Source organism: Neofelis nebulosa, chromosome 1, assembly GCF_028018385.1.
Source record: "Neofelis nebulosa isolate mNeoNeb1 chromosome 1, mNeoNeb1.pri, whole genome shotgun sequence".
NCBI classification, from domain to species: domain Eukaryota; kingdom Metazoa; phylum Chordata; class Mammalia; order Carnivora; family Felidae; genus Neofelis; species Neofelis nebulosa.
The window spans coordinates 52,109,361-52,123,871 of NC_080782.1; the positions used below are offsets into that span (position 1 = coordinate 52,109,361).

Consider the following 14,511-nt stretch of genomic DNA (forward strand, 5'->3'; position numbering starts at 1 on the left):
TCTACACAGAAGACTGTACACGAGTGTTCACAGAAGCCTTATGCATAATAGGCAAAAAATGGCAACAACCCAAATGCCCATCAACTGATGGATGGATAAACAAAATGTGGTATGTCCATACAATGGAATGGAATGTTATGCATCCATAAAAGTAATGAAGTACTCCTACATGCTAAAACATAGATAAACTTTGAAAACATCATGCTAAGTAAAAGAAGTCAACCACAAAAGGTCATGTATTGTATGGTTTCACTGACATAAAATGCACAGAATGAACAAATCTTTAGAAACAGAAAATAGATTCGTGATTGCCTAGGGCTGAGGAAAATAGGGAGTGACCGGCAGTGGGTACTGGGGTTATTTTAGGGATGACGAAAGTGTTGTAAAGTTGATTATGTTGATGGTTGCACTGTCTGTGAATATACTAAAAGACACTGTATTGTACAAGTGAATAATATGGAAAATGAATTATATCTCAATCCTATTATGTATATTTTATTTATTATTTTTTTGAGAGGGAGAAAGAACTGGGGAGGGGCAGAGGGAGAGGGAGAGAGAGAATCCCATGCAAGCTCCATGCTCAGTGGGGAGCCCATCACAGTGTTTGGGTCTTGATCTCACGACCATGAGAGCATGGCCTGAGCCAAAATCAAGAGTCAGATGCTGAACTGCCTGAGCCACCCAGGCACCCCCTATTATATATATTTTAAAAACCCTAGCATGGTCTTTGCTCTTGTGGAAAACACAATCTTGCTGGGAAGATAAATACTAATCAAATAATTATCCAGAGAGATTTATAGTTACAAAGTATGGTAAGTGCTATGAAGGGAAAGAAGTGGATATTATAAAAGAGAATAGCAGGAGGCTAATGGGGGTTAGAGAAAAGGTATTAGAAAAACTCTAACATTCAGGTGCTCCAGCAGAGAGCCCCAAATAACACTGGCTTAGATGAGGCAGATATTTAATCCTCGCTGGTGCAGTATGGTAGGTGTAAGCAGTCTAGGGGTCATATGGAAGCCCTACAATTTCTACTAACATGTTGCTCTTTCCCTCCTTTGGAGGGGCTTCCTACTATGTCTACAGTCCAAGCAGTGAGAAGGAGGGAAGAGGCACCGGAAGGTTCATCACTTCTGCTCAGAGCCAGAACTCAGTCACATGAGGCTGGGATGTCCCAGGTGTTCATATGTGCAGATTAAATTCTGGGGTTCTTTTACTCTGAACGGGGGGCGGGGGGTGGGTGGGAAACAGAGGTTGGGTGAGTAGCTAGCAGTCTCTGCCATGGATGGCCTCTCTGAGGAGGTGACATGGAAGGTGAGAACCTAAGGATGAGTTGGTGTTAAAGAGAGGGAGGAGTTTTCCAGGCAAGAGGGATGACATGTCTCAGGGACACGAGGCAGGCGAGAGCGGCTCTACTGTTTAATGCTGCTTAATGCTGGTAACGTCCACCTCACACAGCCCTCCTGATGCTTAGAACTTGTGAGTGCCATCACCTGATCTGGATTCACCTGCCTTTTCTCTCTCATGTCTTGCAGGGCTGGGATGAGCCAGGACCGCAAGGAGGGGGGCTTTGTGCTGACTCCCGGAAGGCTGGTTGTGTATCCTCAGCTTTGAGAACTGAATTCCATGGGTTGTGTCAGTGTCAGACCTGTGAAGTTCAGTTCTTCAGCTGGGATATCTCTGTCGTCGTGGACCTGGGGATACTGCAGAGAACAGACCCAAGGGTGGCCGAAGGATTTGGAAAACTGGACCAGATGGGGTCTCAGACTCTGAAGGAATAGGGAGGGTGTGCTCATGGGAAAAGCAGTCATTTGATTGTGAGAAAACTTGAATTCTATGCTGAGCAGTTTTCTAAGCAGCTAACTGCTGTCTGCAAGTCATTCTTGCTACAGTTGTGGCTGCTACTATTTTACATATATTGATTACTGCTGGCAGTCCAGGTACTGTACTAAGTGCTTTACATGCTGCTATAGGAGATTCTGGGGGGAAATCACTAATGAAGCTTGGGACACCCAGAACTGACATGTAACGACATTTCCCCCTCTTCGTGGGATCAGGCAGCATTAATAGAATGTGATGGTTATTCTTTAGCATGGATTGCTGAGATAACTGGTCCCTTTTAAAGATGAGAATCATGGGTACATCCCTCTTACGGTCCCCTGTCTTTTTATTTGGATATCTACTTCCTTGCCTTCTATAAATACATTAGGATACATTGTCTTTGTGTTATAAGCAAGGCAAAATAGGTTGTAATTAGACTTTACCAGGATCCCTAGTTTCTCCCTGGGAAAAGGGATACAGAGGTTTTGAAGGCTTCCTCCATTTGCTGGCATGGTTAGCTGTATGTGGTGGGTCAAGCCCTTTCATTGTCTTCCTCTGTCACCAAGTCAGTTAGGTCTATTTTGAGGCTCACGTGTGGTATGATGATGACAATTTCCACCTTTAGGCAGAGTGCTTGGGCTGTATAAGTAATACTTGGACTTTCATCAGGTTTTAGATTGGATGGGAATACGAAGTCTCATCCCTTGGAAACTCCTTGATGCGTCACTGTCTCTTGGTGTCTTGAAAGGTCCATCTCTGTATAGTGTACAGAAGTAAAGTGTGGTCTGGCCCAGAGAGGAGAGGCAGGCACAAAGTGGGTGACCCCAGAGCATGTGCATTCTCACACTTTCTTCTCAGTGACCCTGAGGTTTATTGAGTGCCTACCATGGGTTGGCCACTGTGCTCAGGGCATAGCTTACATTCACACCAAGCCTCATCTGGAAAACAGGGACTGTTTACAAAGGGATATTGTAACCACACTCTATGGATGTAAAGAGGTGCTTGGTTCTTGTGAAAGTGCTCTGGCATGGGTGTGGAGCCTGTGCGTCTTCTCGGGGCTGTGCCGATAGTATCAAGAGCCTCCCCCACCCATCGCACCCTGCCCACTTCCGTCCTTTGCTTACTAGACCCTTACTTAGCCAGTGACTCATTCTTGAACCAGAACGTTGGTGAAGCTCAACTGAGACCAGAGATCAGCGTCTTTACACCTAGACTGTTGGAGAAAATCTAGAATTGACACCAAAAGCTCCAAATGCTCTGGGTTTCAGACCATCTGTGCTGTGAACACTCAGACCCAGAACTCTGACTTACTACAAAAGGCTCATCCTTACCACAGGTGAGTCTTCCTAGAGCAAACCTGATAATGAAATATGGAATACACACAAACACATGCATGCACACAGGCACTGAAAAACGATAGCACCGTGGATCTCTGAGTACATGTTTGCCATATACAAGACTGTTTCAGGGTGCCTGGGTGGCTCAGTCGGTTGAGCGTCTGACTCTTGATTTTGGCTCAGGTCATGATCCCAGGGTCATGGGACTGAGCACCACATTGGGCTCCATGCTAAGCATGGAGCCTGCTTAAGATTCATATTCATTCATTCATTCTCTCTCTCTCTCTCTCTCTCTCTCTCTCTGTCTCTCCCTCTCTCTCTCCCCCCTTCTGCCCTTCTGCTCTCTCTCTCTCTAAAATAAAATAAAAAAATTGAAAAAATAAAAGACTGTTTTATTTCCTAAGAGGATTTGAATTAAGATTCATTAAGTGGGTGCCTGGGCGGCTCAATTAGTTAAGTGATCAACTCTTGATTTCAGCTCAGGTCATGACCTCATGGTTGTGAGATAGAGCCCTGCCTTGGGCTCTGGGCTGGGTGTGGAGGCTGCGTGAGATTCTCTCTGTCTCTCCCTCTCCCTCTTTCCCCAGGCTCTCTCCCTCTCTCTCAAAAAAAAAAAAAAAAAAAAAAAGAAAGAAAGAAAGAAAAAGAAAAGATTCCATTAAGTAATACATTTCTTGAGGATTTTTAAGTTTGTATTTGCTTTATCATAACTTATGTAAGAAGAAAAAAACAGGTTATAAAATAGATTATATGATTCTAATTTATGTAAAATTATAAATATATTTGAGAATATATGCTTTGAAAGATGTACATCAGTTTATTAACAGGGATCATCTTTGGGGTGGTGGGAATTGAGATGCATTTTCCCTTCTTTGTATTTTTCTCTATTGTTTAGTTCTTACACTGACCATATTTAATTGAAACAGTAAAGTTATTGAAGGAAATTTCACACACAATTCCAATGAATCTAGACAACGTTGGTGCTATGCATTTTTTGGAAGTTATGTTGCAGGGGTGTGTCATAGAAGAGTGGAGGGAGTTCCCTGATGTGTTCAGTGAAGAAGGTAAGCATAGTCCAATATATATAGTGTGTTTTGTTCAAGTAGCAGGTGATTTTTTTTCTCTGTTACTTATGTTTTTCTGCCCCCCCCCAAAGAACCCTCAATGTATGTGCTGCTTTCCAAGAATCCATCTACTATGTAAACCAGTGGTTTTCAAAGTGTGTTTCCTGAACAAGCAACATTAGTATCACCTGAGAACTTAGAAATGTAAATTCTCAAGCTCCACCCAAGACCTACTGAATAAGAAACTCTGGGAGTGGGGCTTAGCACTTTCTGTTTTAACAAGCCCTTTGACTGACTAATGCACACTAGGGTTTTAGAACCATACGTGTCAGTCAAGGGACATCCCCACTGCACTAAACTGGAAGGCAGCTCATGTTGTCACAAAAGTTGCTGTCCCATTCTTACAAATGTGCATACAGGTATTCTGCAAGACCTATCTCTGAGAGATGGCTTGCAGGACTGCAAAACCTCAAGATCCTCACCAGTGATCGTTTCAGAAGTGAATAGCAGATCTCTAAGTTTTTAAGCTACAAACTTTAGATGCGCAGAGTCACATGAAGAGGTGGTTCATTAAGGCAAATTTTTGGGTCATTCCCCTGACCTATAGACTTGGCATCTTTTCCCAGGGTTCTGCCATTTTGACCATCACCCATAAGGGCTTCCATCAAGGAAGTTCTAGGAAAACACTGAGCTTTTACTTTTCACATGTCTGCTTGCTTTCTTTTCTTTCTTTCTTTCTTTCTTTCTTTCTTTCTTTCTTTCTTTCTTTCTTTCTTTCTTTCTCTCTCTCTCTCTGTCTCTCTCTCTCTCTTTCTTTCTTCTTTCTTTCTTTCTTTCTTTCTTTCTTTCTTTCTTTCTTTCTTTCTTTCTCTTTCTTTCTTTCTTTCTTTCTTTCTTTCTTTCTTTCTTTCTTTCTTTCTTTCTTTCTTTCTTTCTTTCTTTCTCTCTCTGTCTCTCTCTCTCTCTTTCTTCTTTCTTTCTTTCTTTCTTTCTTTCTTTCTTTCTTTCTTTCTCTCTCTCTCTCTCTCTCTCTCTCTCTCTCTCTCTCTCTTTCTTTCTTTCTTTCTTTCTTTCTTTCTTTCTTTCTTTCTTTCTTTCTTTTTCTTTCTTTCTTTCTTTCCCCTGAACCTCTGAACCTTATGTCTCTTCTTCCTATCTTCTCCTTTCCCTCCTGCTGTGATTGATGAGGTCTCAGAGGCAGATTCATCATCCTTTCTGCTCTGTGCTTGGGAGAGAGCAGGTCAGATGCTCCTGGAAAGGTGCCTTGGGAGTAATAATAATAATGGAAGTATTGATTTGCCATCCTCAAATAATAGGGGGAGGTCATGATTTATCAGCTCATGTTGATGAGACACAGTGGGAAGCTGGACACACTACTCAATAGTTGCTGCCTAATCATGCTGTGTGGCTGTGGAGACGTGTAATTCAGGAACACAGTGGCTCCTCAAGTCCTCTTGCAGTTAAATCTCTGTCAGTTAAGGTGAAGATTCCTGCTTAGGCTTCTCCAGAGATATGGTATATATGTATATCTAATCTATCTATCTATCTATCTATCTATCTATCTATCTATCTATCTATCATCTATCTATTCAGATAGGTAGTAGATAGATTTATTATAGAGAATTGACTCATGTTGATTATGGAGAGTGGGAATTCCCAAGATCTGCTGGGTGAGTCAGCAAGCTGGAGACCTAGGAGTCTGAATCTGAAGGCCTAAGAACCACGGTGTAGTACCAGTCTGAAGGCTGCAGTTTCAAGACTCACAAAGAGCTGAAGTTTCAGTTTGAGTCTGAAAACAGGGAAAAACTAATGTCCAAGAAATCAAGAAGGAATTTCCTCTTACTCCTGGGAGGTCAGTTGAAGGAGGCCTTCAACTAATTAGATGAGGCCCACCCACATTAGGGAGGACAATCTGCTTTACTTAGGCAACCAATTCCAATTTTAGTCATATCTAAAAACATCCTCACAGACAACCCAGAATAATATTTAACCAAATATCTTGGCACCCTGCGGTTCAGTCAAGTAGACACAAAAAATTAACCTACACAATTTCTTTTTCATATATACAGTACAACCTTGGGTTACAAGTAACTTGTTCTGTGAGTGTTCTGCAAGACCAGCAAGCATTTCTAATAAATTTTAACTTAATAAACTAGCGATGTCTTGCAATACGAGTAGTATGTGACAGCAAATGTCACATGATCACAACTGAGCCAATGGGTTATTGAAATGCACTTTGATGTACCAGTGCTTTGGATTATAAGCATGTTTCCGGAATGAATTATGCTTGTAAATCAAGGTTTTATGGTATATATTTTTGCATCTAGAATCTCTTGCTTTCTTTTTTGATAGTATTTCAGAGTGATAGCTCAGAGCTTGAGTGTCTGGTTGATTAGAGAGTCTGGGAAAATGCTCTGGGGGGGGGGCGTGGGTAGGGAACCAGACATCTTCCCTAGTTCCCCTTTGCTCTTCATAGCACTAAAGTACTTTTGGGAACTGTTTTTAAGGAACTCCTATCTTGCTCCTATCTCCTGGGGCAGCTCTTTGAAGTAGAAGAGCTAAGTTTGATTATCCTTGAGAAAGTGCAGACAATATAATTGCAGCTTTCCTATGTTAGGTGTTTACAATGCTCCAGGTGCCTTATCTATAAGGAAAGATATTACCTCTACTTTCTAGATGAGAAAACTGAAGCTCAGGGAGATTATATACCTGGCTAAAATTTCACACACTATTTCGTGTCACAGCCAGGATGTTAATCAAGGCTGCCTAATGAGAGCCTGTGTTCTTTTTGCCAAAGTTTATAACACATCATCTTTGCTCAACACGGCATTTCCCAGTGAAGTCGATATAGCCATAATTTTAGAGACGGGGAAATGGTGTTTTCAAAAGGTTGGGTGACTTTTCTATTCTCTATGTCATGCAGCTAATAACTGGTGAAGCCGACCCTCAAATCCAAAATCTCTATAATAAAAAGATAGTTTTTGTCTAAAAAATCATAGGAGTACACATAAACTTAGAAGGAAGGAAAGAAAAAGAATCCCCTGCATCCATTTCTCCAGTGTGACTAAAAAGAGAACAGTATAAAAAAAATAAAAAATAAAAAGAGAACAGTATACATTGAGGCCACTCTGACTTATTCCTCTGCCCATGTCTTTGGTAAGTAGGAGTGAAGCCTTATACACGACCAATTTCACCCTCTGGTGCACAGCCATACTTTAAAATATGTTAAAATTACATTGTTGGTAGCTTTTAAGAAACCATAATGTATTTTTGTTCTGGGTCCTGTGATGCTACTAAGACTGGTCAGATTCCATTTGTCTCTGGGCAACAAATGTCTTTCTTTGTTTTAAAAATGAAATTAATTGGGAATGCAAGCTGGTGCAGCCACTCTGGAAAACAGTATGGAGGTTCCTCAAAAAACTAAAAATAGAACTACCATATGACCCAGCAATTGCACTGCTAGGCATTTATCCAAGGGATACAGGTGTGCTGTTTTGAAGGGACACATGCACCCCCATGTTTATAGCAGCACTATCAACAATAGCCAAAGTATGGAAAGAGCCCAAATGTCCATCGATGGATGAATGGATGAAGAAGATGTGATACACACACACACACACACACACACACACACACACACACACACTGGAGTATTACTCGGCAATCAAAAAGAATGAAATCTTGCCATTTGCAACTACATGGATGGAACTGGAGGGTATTATGCTAAGTGAAATTAGTCAGTCAGAGAAAGACAAAAGTCATATGACTTCACTCATCTGAGGACTTTAAGAGACAAAACAGATTAACATAAGGGAAGGGAAGCAAAAATAATATAAAAACAGGGAGGGGGACAAAACAGAAGAGACTCATAAATATGGAGAACAAACTGAGGGTTACTGGAAGGTTTGTGGGAGGAGTGATGGGCTAAATGGGTAAGGGGCACTAAGGAATCTACTCCTGAAATCATTGTTGCACTATATGCTAACTAATTTGGAAGTAAATTAAAAAAAATAAAAAAGTTAAAAAAAATAAAAATGAAATTCTTAGGGCACCCACGTTGCTCAGTTGGTTAAGCATCTGACTCTTGATTTTGGCTCAGGTCATGCATGATCCCAGGGTTGTGGGATCAAACCCTGCATTGGACTCTGTGCTGACAACGTGGGACTTGCTTGGGATTCCCTCTCCCTCTGCCCCTCCTCCACTTGTGTGTATGCTCTCTCTCAAAATAAATAAATAAACTTAAAAAAATAAAAACAATTATTTTTCTTATTAAATAAATAATATGAGTTTACTGCAAAGAATTTTGAAAAGGCAAAAAAACCTAAAAGAAGAAATTAAAATCATATAAAAATTTGTGTTATACAAATTATTATGTATTTTTTTTTACTGGGAAAGTATAGAAAATCATAAAGGAGAAAAAAGTTATCCATAAGCTCAGAGATTATCATTTTGGGTTATTTTTTTTTCATTTTCACTCTTTTTAAAAATACAACTGGGATCATCCTTTAAATGTAATTTGTGTGTCTGTGTGTTCTGTTTTTTGTTATTTAAAATTTTATCACAAGCATTTCCCCATGTCCTTCTATGGTCTTTACTGTGCATTTTAAATGGCTGCATATGTAGTTCATGGAATGAATGTTCTTTTCTTTACATGATCATTTCTGTATTATTGGACATTTAGGCCCTGTATCTCCTGGACCCCAAATCTCCTGCATGCATTCATTTATCGTCTATCTATCTATTTATCTATCTATCTATCATCTATTTATTTATGCCATGTATCTGTATCTATTTCCTTTTAGCTTTTAGCTTACATTGATTCAGGCATTATTTGCAATGGCCTTAGGAGTGTAAACTTTTGCCCCTTTTATCAGAAAAGCACACATTTTCTTCCCAGAACCCCTTCCTTTGTCCAGCAGAATCCCACTCATGATTCACTGTGTTTTATGTGACCACTGCCAAATATAGGAGGATGGAAACTTAAAAAAATTTTTTTTTAATGTTTTATTTATTTTTGAGACAGAGAGAGACAGAGCATGAGCAGGGGAGAGGCAGACAGAGAAGGAAACACAGAATCTGAAGCAGGCTCCAGGCTCCGAGCTGTCAGCACAGAGCCGGACGCGGGGCTCGAACTCACAAACAGCAAGATCATGACCTGAGCTGAAGTCGGACGCCTAACCGACTGAGCCACCCAGGCGCCCCAATGCTGGAAACTTCTTCAACCTGTGGAGTGGAAGACCAGGAGAGGGATTTGGTAATGACTGTTGGGTCAGCCAGCCAACAGTAGTCACCACAAGATACTTGCCAAGGTCAAGTGTTTGTCTTATTTGACCCAATGAGCCTATTTCACACCCATCATCTAGGGATTGCTGTTTCTCACATCTCTGGCCCAGACTAGAAGTGGCCCAGAGCCTGCCAAACCCAATCTCTCACTGGATATAGCACCATCTAACACATGCTAACATTTTTCATCAATATTAGTGTCATTGCAAAGTGCCGTTAAAATAGAAGTGGTTTCATACATTATTTATCTGCAGTGTGTCCACCGAGTCATTCTTTTGCTGGAGAGCTGTCTCCTTGGCATTTCTAAACCGGGTAACAAATCTGCAGCTCACTGGGTCTGTATCCTCAGGCTGTGGTAGAGGGAGAGGAGGATCCGTGAGCTGTTTGTGCTGAAAAAATTGCTGCATGTCCTCACAGCCCTGGGCACAATGATTAAGTGTCTGGTTGCAGGTGAGCTCTGTGTCCACTGCGTATTCTGCAGATAATGGCTACACTCCACTTGATGAGAATATGGCCTGGTCTAATTATTAGGGGCCCCCAAAGTGTCCATTATTTATTTGCACCTTTCTATTGTGGTTAGTTCTAGAGCAGAAGTCTAAAGTAGCAACTCACAGGAGTGCTGTGTTCAGGGCCAGGCCTGGGGTGATGATATGCCCAGGGTACAAAAGTCAAGGAGGGGCGCACTCCCTCACAGTCTCGCAGCACTTGCCTGCCCTGGTTTGGTTTCACCCTCACTAGTTGCTAGTGTTCAAAAATTGGAAAAATTATTCCACAAAGGTTTTTTGATCATTTCTATGCTCTGGGTGCTATTCTAGTCACTAGGATATAGTAATCAATAAAATAGTCATTACCGTCCTTATGGTACTGATATAGTAGTAAAGGAGAGATTTGATATAGAAATCTAGGTTTCTGGGGCACCTGGGTGGCTCAGTCGGTTAAGTGATTGACTCTTGATTTTTGGCTCAGGTTATTACCTTGCAGTTGTGAGACTGAGGCCCATGTTGGGCTCTGTGCTGAGTGTGGAGCCTGCTTGAGATTCTCTCTCCTTCTCTCTCTACACTGCCCCCTCTCCCCCAAGAAAATAAATAAACATTAAAAAAAAAACTAAAAAGAAAAAGAAATCTAGGATTCTGGCTTCTTGAAGTATCAGAAGAACTGGCAACTCTGGGTTGGCTTTTCTTCATGACAACCATCACTAGGATCTGGGGAACTGGCAGCTCCCATGAGGATGTGGTGTGAGCTCTGTACTTTGTCCCACTCTCCACCATTCCCTATTGTATTTTGATTCTCATAGGGTCCCCATGGAGAGCATACCACTATTATTATTACTACTACTACCATATTGCAGATGAAGAAACTGAGGCTCAGAGAGGTAAAGGGACTGGTCTGAGGTTTTCTAGCTATAGAAGGTGGATTGGGGGTTTGAACCCACTTCTATGAGACTTCAGAGGCTGAGGTGTTTGCCCTTGTACAGAACAGTGATTCGGGAGGCAGGAACATAGAAATATCACCAAGCAAAACATTCAGCCCATATAAGATCAAATTAGAGAGGCGTGTTAGCAGGAAACAGATGGTACCCTCAAATTAGGATAACTCAAACAGAATTTCATAAAAAAGGTATTTACAAAGGTGTGGGCAGGGTGTAGAGAAACCACAAGGCATAGCAAGGAGCCCCACATTAGTAATAGTGGGCCTCCATTACCCCTGCTATGGCAGATGAGGGGGTGGGTTACTGGGATTGGGGAAATAGGACTATTCACTGAGAACTCCTGATGAAGGCAGAGCTTGGGGATCCCAAAGGGAGGAAACTTGGAGAATAAACACCCCAACTCACCAAGTGCTCTCTGCTTCTTCCTGTTGATCTCCTGCCAGTCCCAGACCCAGCTGGAAGTCAGAGGGCAAGGAACCCATTGATACACTCTTGCAGGCCAGCCTCTGAGGGCACAAAGCAGGATGGGGAATAGAGGAGAGTGGATGGGGAGGAGCAAAGGAAGGCATCTAGCACAAGGGGCAAGTCAAAGCCAAGGGCATTTTAGGGGACAGATAGTGATGATGGGGGTAGGGGAAGATGTTAAGATAACTGAATTCAAGGTCCAGCTCTGATGGGCTGGGGAAACAGCTCCTCTTCCTCACTCTCTCTCCCAGGCAGCCACACTCAGCAACCTCCTGTACCAGAAAAATCAATCCCATATCAGAGATTCCTCAAGTTTATGACATGGGGCTTGAGACTTTTGTCTTGGTGACTTCCCAAATGGACAAAAGGCTGAACCATGCAAGGTGGTACCTACTAGTTTTTCAGAGGAAAAGAGCTCTTCAGGTTCAGAGCTCATTGAACCCTACCTGTAGAAAGCTGTACCATAAAACATCTAAGACAGGTCTGTTTGTTTTTAAATTTCTCCCCTAAAATCTATTCAGCTTAATTCTTCTTATCAAAAACTGCATATCCTGTTAAACTGAGCCATATATTACAACCACAAAAAATCACTTGCTTGCCTGCTTTTAGAATTCTCAGTTTCTGAAACTAACTGGACCATGGCTTTGGATCTTCAGTAGAGGCTTTGTCAATAGTCCTTTCAGCATAAGTAATGATAACAAAATCAGGAGCGCTTTAGGGGACACTTTGATATTCAAATAGTTTATAAAGCTAGCATACCTGGCTCCGAAGCAATGTGCTTCTGAGAATGCATGTGGTGGGGGTGGGTTGGGAGGGACAAGGAAATGCTGGGTGAGAACACTCATAAGAGGAGCACGGTATCATTACAGATTTAGGGAATAGTTGTAACAGACTTTCCCCCCTTTTTCCCTGTTAACAGAACCCCAGTGTGGTTCAGAGAGTAGGCAAGTGACATGCCTCAAAGAGGGCTGGCCTCTCTAGTCCCAGGGAGCAAATCATTTGTCTGGTTTCAAGCTTGATGACCTCATCCCATTTGTCAGTGGTTGGATTAGCAGGGGGCAGGGAATGAAATTCTGACTAACAGGATGTGAGAAGTCTGCTGTGGATGTTTCTAGGATAGGTTCTTCTTGCTGCTAATAAGTAGTTGTCTCTTCTGTCACTGGATATTACCATAATTGTTTGGGACGCCTAGTGCTGTGGCAGCCAGTTAATGATTAAAGGGAGCCAGGTGGCATGCTGGAGATTCAGGGTCCAAAGATGCTTTAAGACATCACAATTCAGTCAACCGCTGAGGTAACCAACCCGGGTGCTCTCCTACCTCATAGTTTCATGTGTGAGACAGTGCGTTTCTTGTATTGTTGCCACAGGTCCAGGAGGCTCAGATCTTTGTGTATCCCACAGATAGATGCATGATCTTCAGGACTTGAAGGGCAAAAGAAACTGCTGATTTTGACACATTGTCCTCCTAAATTCTTTTTTTGACTCCAACAGTAACACACAAATGTAAAAAGTCAATCAAAATGGAAATATTAAGAGTAGAAACTGGAAGTCTCCTGTAATTCTTCACTTCTCACCTGCACACGTGAATGTAATGTTAAAAAAAAACAAAACAGGATCAGAATAGACATACTTAATATCTTGGATATGTTTTGTATGAATACATGTAGATCTACCTGGTTCTTTTTAAAAACATTTTTGATGTTTTAATTTATTTTTGAGAGAGGCAGAGAGACAGAGCATGAGCAGGGGAGGAGCAGAGAGAGAGAGGGAGACACAGAATCTGATGCAGGCTCCAGGCTCTTTGCTGACAGCTCAGAGCCAGCACAGAGCCCGAAACAGGGCTTGAACTTGTGAACCACAAGATTATGACCTGAGCTGAAGTCAGACGCTTCAGTGACTAAGCCACCCAGGCCTCCCTACCTTGTTCTTTGTAATAACTGTGTAATATTCATACCTTGAAAGACCTAATACAGGTGTGCTTTTAAAAAACATGACCCATGGGTAACTATATTCCTGAACCCCCAATCTCTGCCTTCAGTCATTGACAGCAAGTTTTTCTGTCACTCAGAGAGGCACACCAAGGGAGAAGGAGAAGCTGTGTGGAGCAGTGGAAGGGACGCAGGGTTTGGGCCAGGTGGACTGGGGTTGGGATTCAGCCCTATGGCACAGCAGCTGTGTGATCTCAGAAAGTGATTAAATGCTTTATGCCTCAGTTGTCTAATCCCTAAAAAAAAAAAAGTAATAAAACCTACCTCTTGAAATTGTTGTAAGGGTTAGAAATAATGTATGAAAGCATCTATCACCTAGAATGGTTGTTCAATGAACAGTAGCTATTGTTCTAATAAAGGAGCCTCCTCCATGAAATAGTTGAACTGTTTCTGGTTATCTTCACTGTGTACACAACGGACAAATACCCATAGGTACTTGGGGGTCTAAAATAATTTTCTGAAATTATTGAGTGGTTGGCCCCCAAACAGTGAAAAGTAGGTCCATGGAAACAAATAAACGAAACTTTCCATTGTGTCAGTCATGTGAGGAAGATAGTGTAAACATTTAACCTCTCTTTCTTGGGTAGAGGCTTGCAGACACAGTATGAACAATTTTTCAAACAGGCTGGAAAAAGGATATCATGCATAGTAAGATCTCAGTAGGCTGGAGTGACAGGCTAAATTAAACAAGGTGAGTTTTATTAGGGAAAAATGTAAAATTTAACTGTTTAGTTTCTTTCTTTTAAGATTTTTTTTCTTCATGTTTGTTTATTTTTGAGAGAGTGAGAGACAGAGTGTGAGCCAGCAAAGGCTAGAGAGAGATGGAGACAGAATCTGAAGCAGGCTCCAGTCTCTGAGCTGTCAGCACAGAGTCCAATGCGAGGCTCGAACTCACAAATGGTGAGATCATGACCTAAGCCGAAGTCCAATGCTTAACCAACTGAGCCACTCTGGCACCCCTCTTTCTTCATTTTTTTTGGTATAGTATGGAATGTGCTTTAATAGCAGGTATGAAAAGGCTTAGGGGTTTTATGTGGCTGAAGTCCAATGTGAAGTTATGGTGTAATCCAGCCATATAAACTAGCAACTGTAATTTTACCCTTATAAAGAGAAGCAGGAAATTCAAA

General features: G+C 41.7%; 1 long non-coding RNA gene across 1 annotated transcript; it reads left to right on the forward strand.

Moving 5' to 3' along the window:
* Positions 1–1,249: 1,249 nt before the first annotated feature.
* LOC131507507 (uncharacterized) lies at positions 1,250–9,745 on the forward strand. The gene is made up of 2 exons (XR_009259533.1): positions 1,250–3,154; positions 9,243–9,745. It is a non-coding gene; the product is annotated as an uncharacterized LOC131507507 (long non-coding RNA).
* The last annotated feature ends 4,766 nt before the right edge of the window (positions 9,746–14,511 follow it).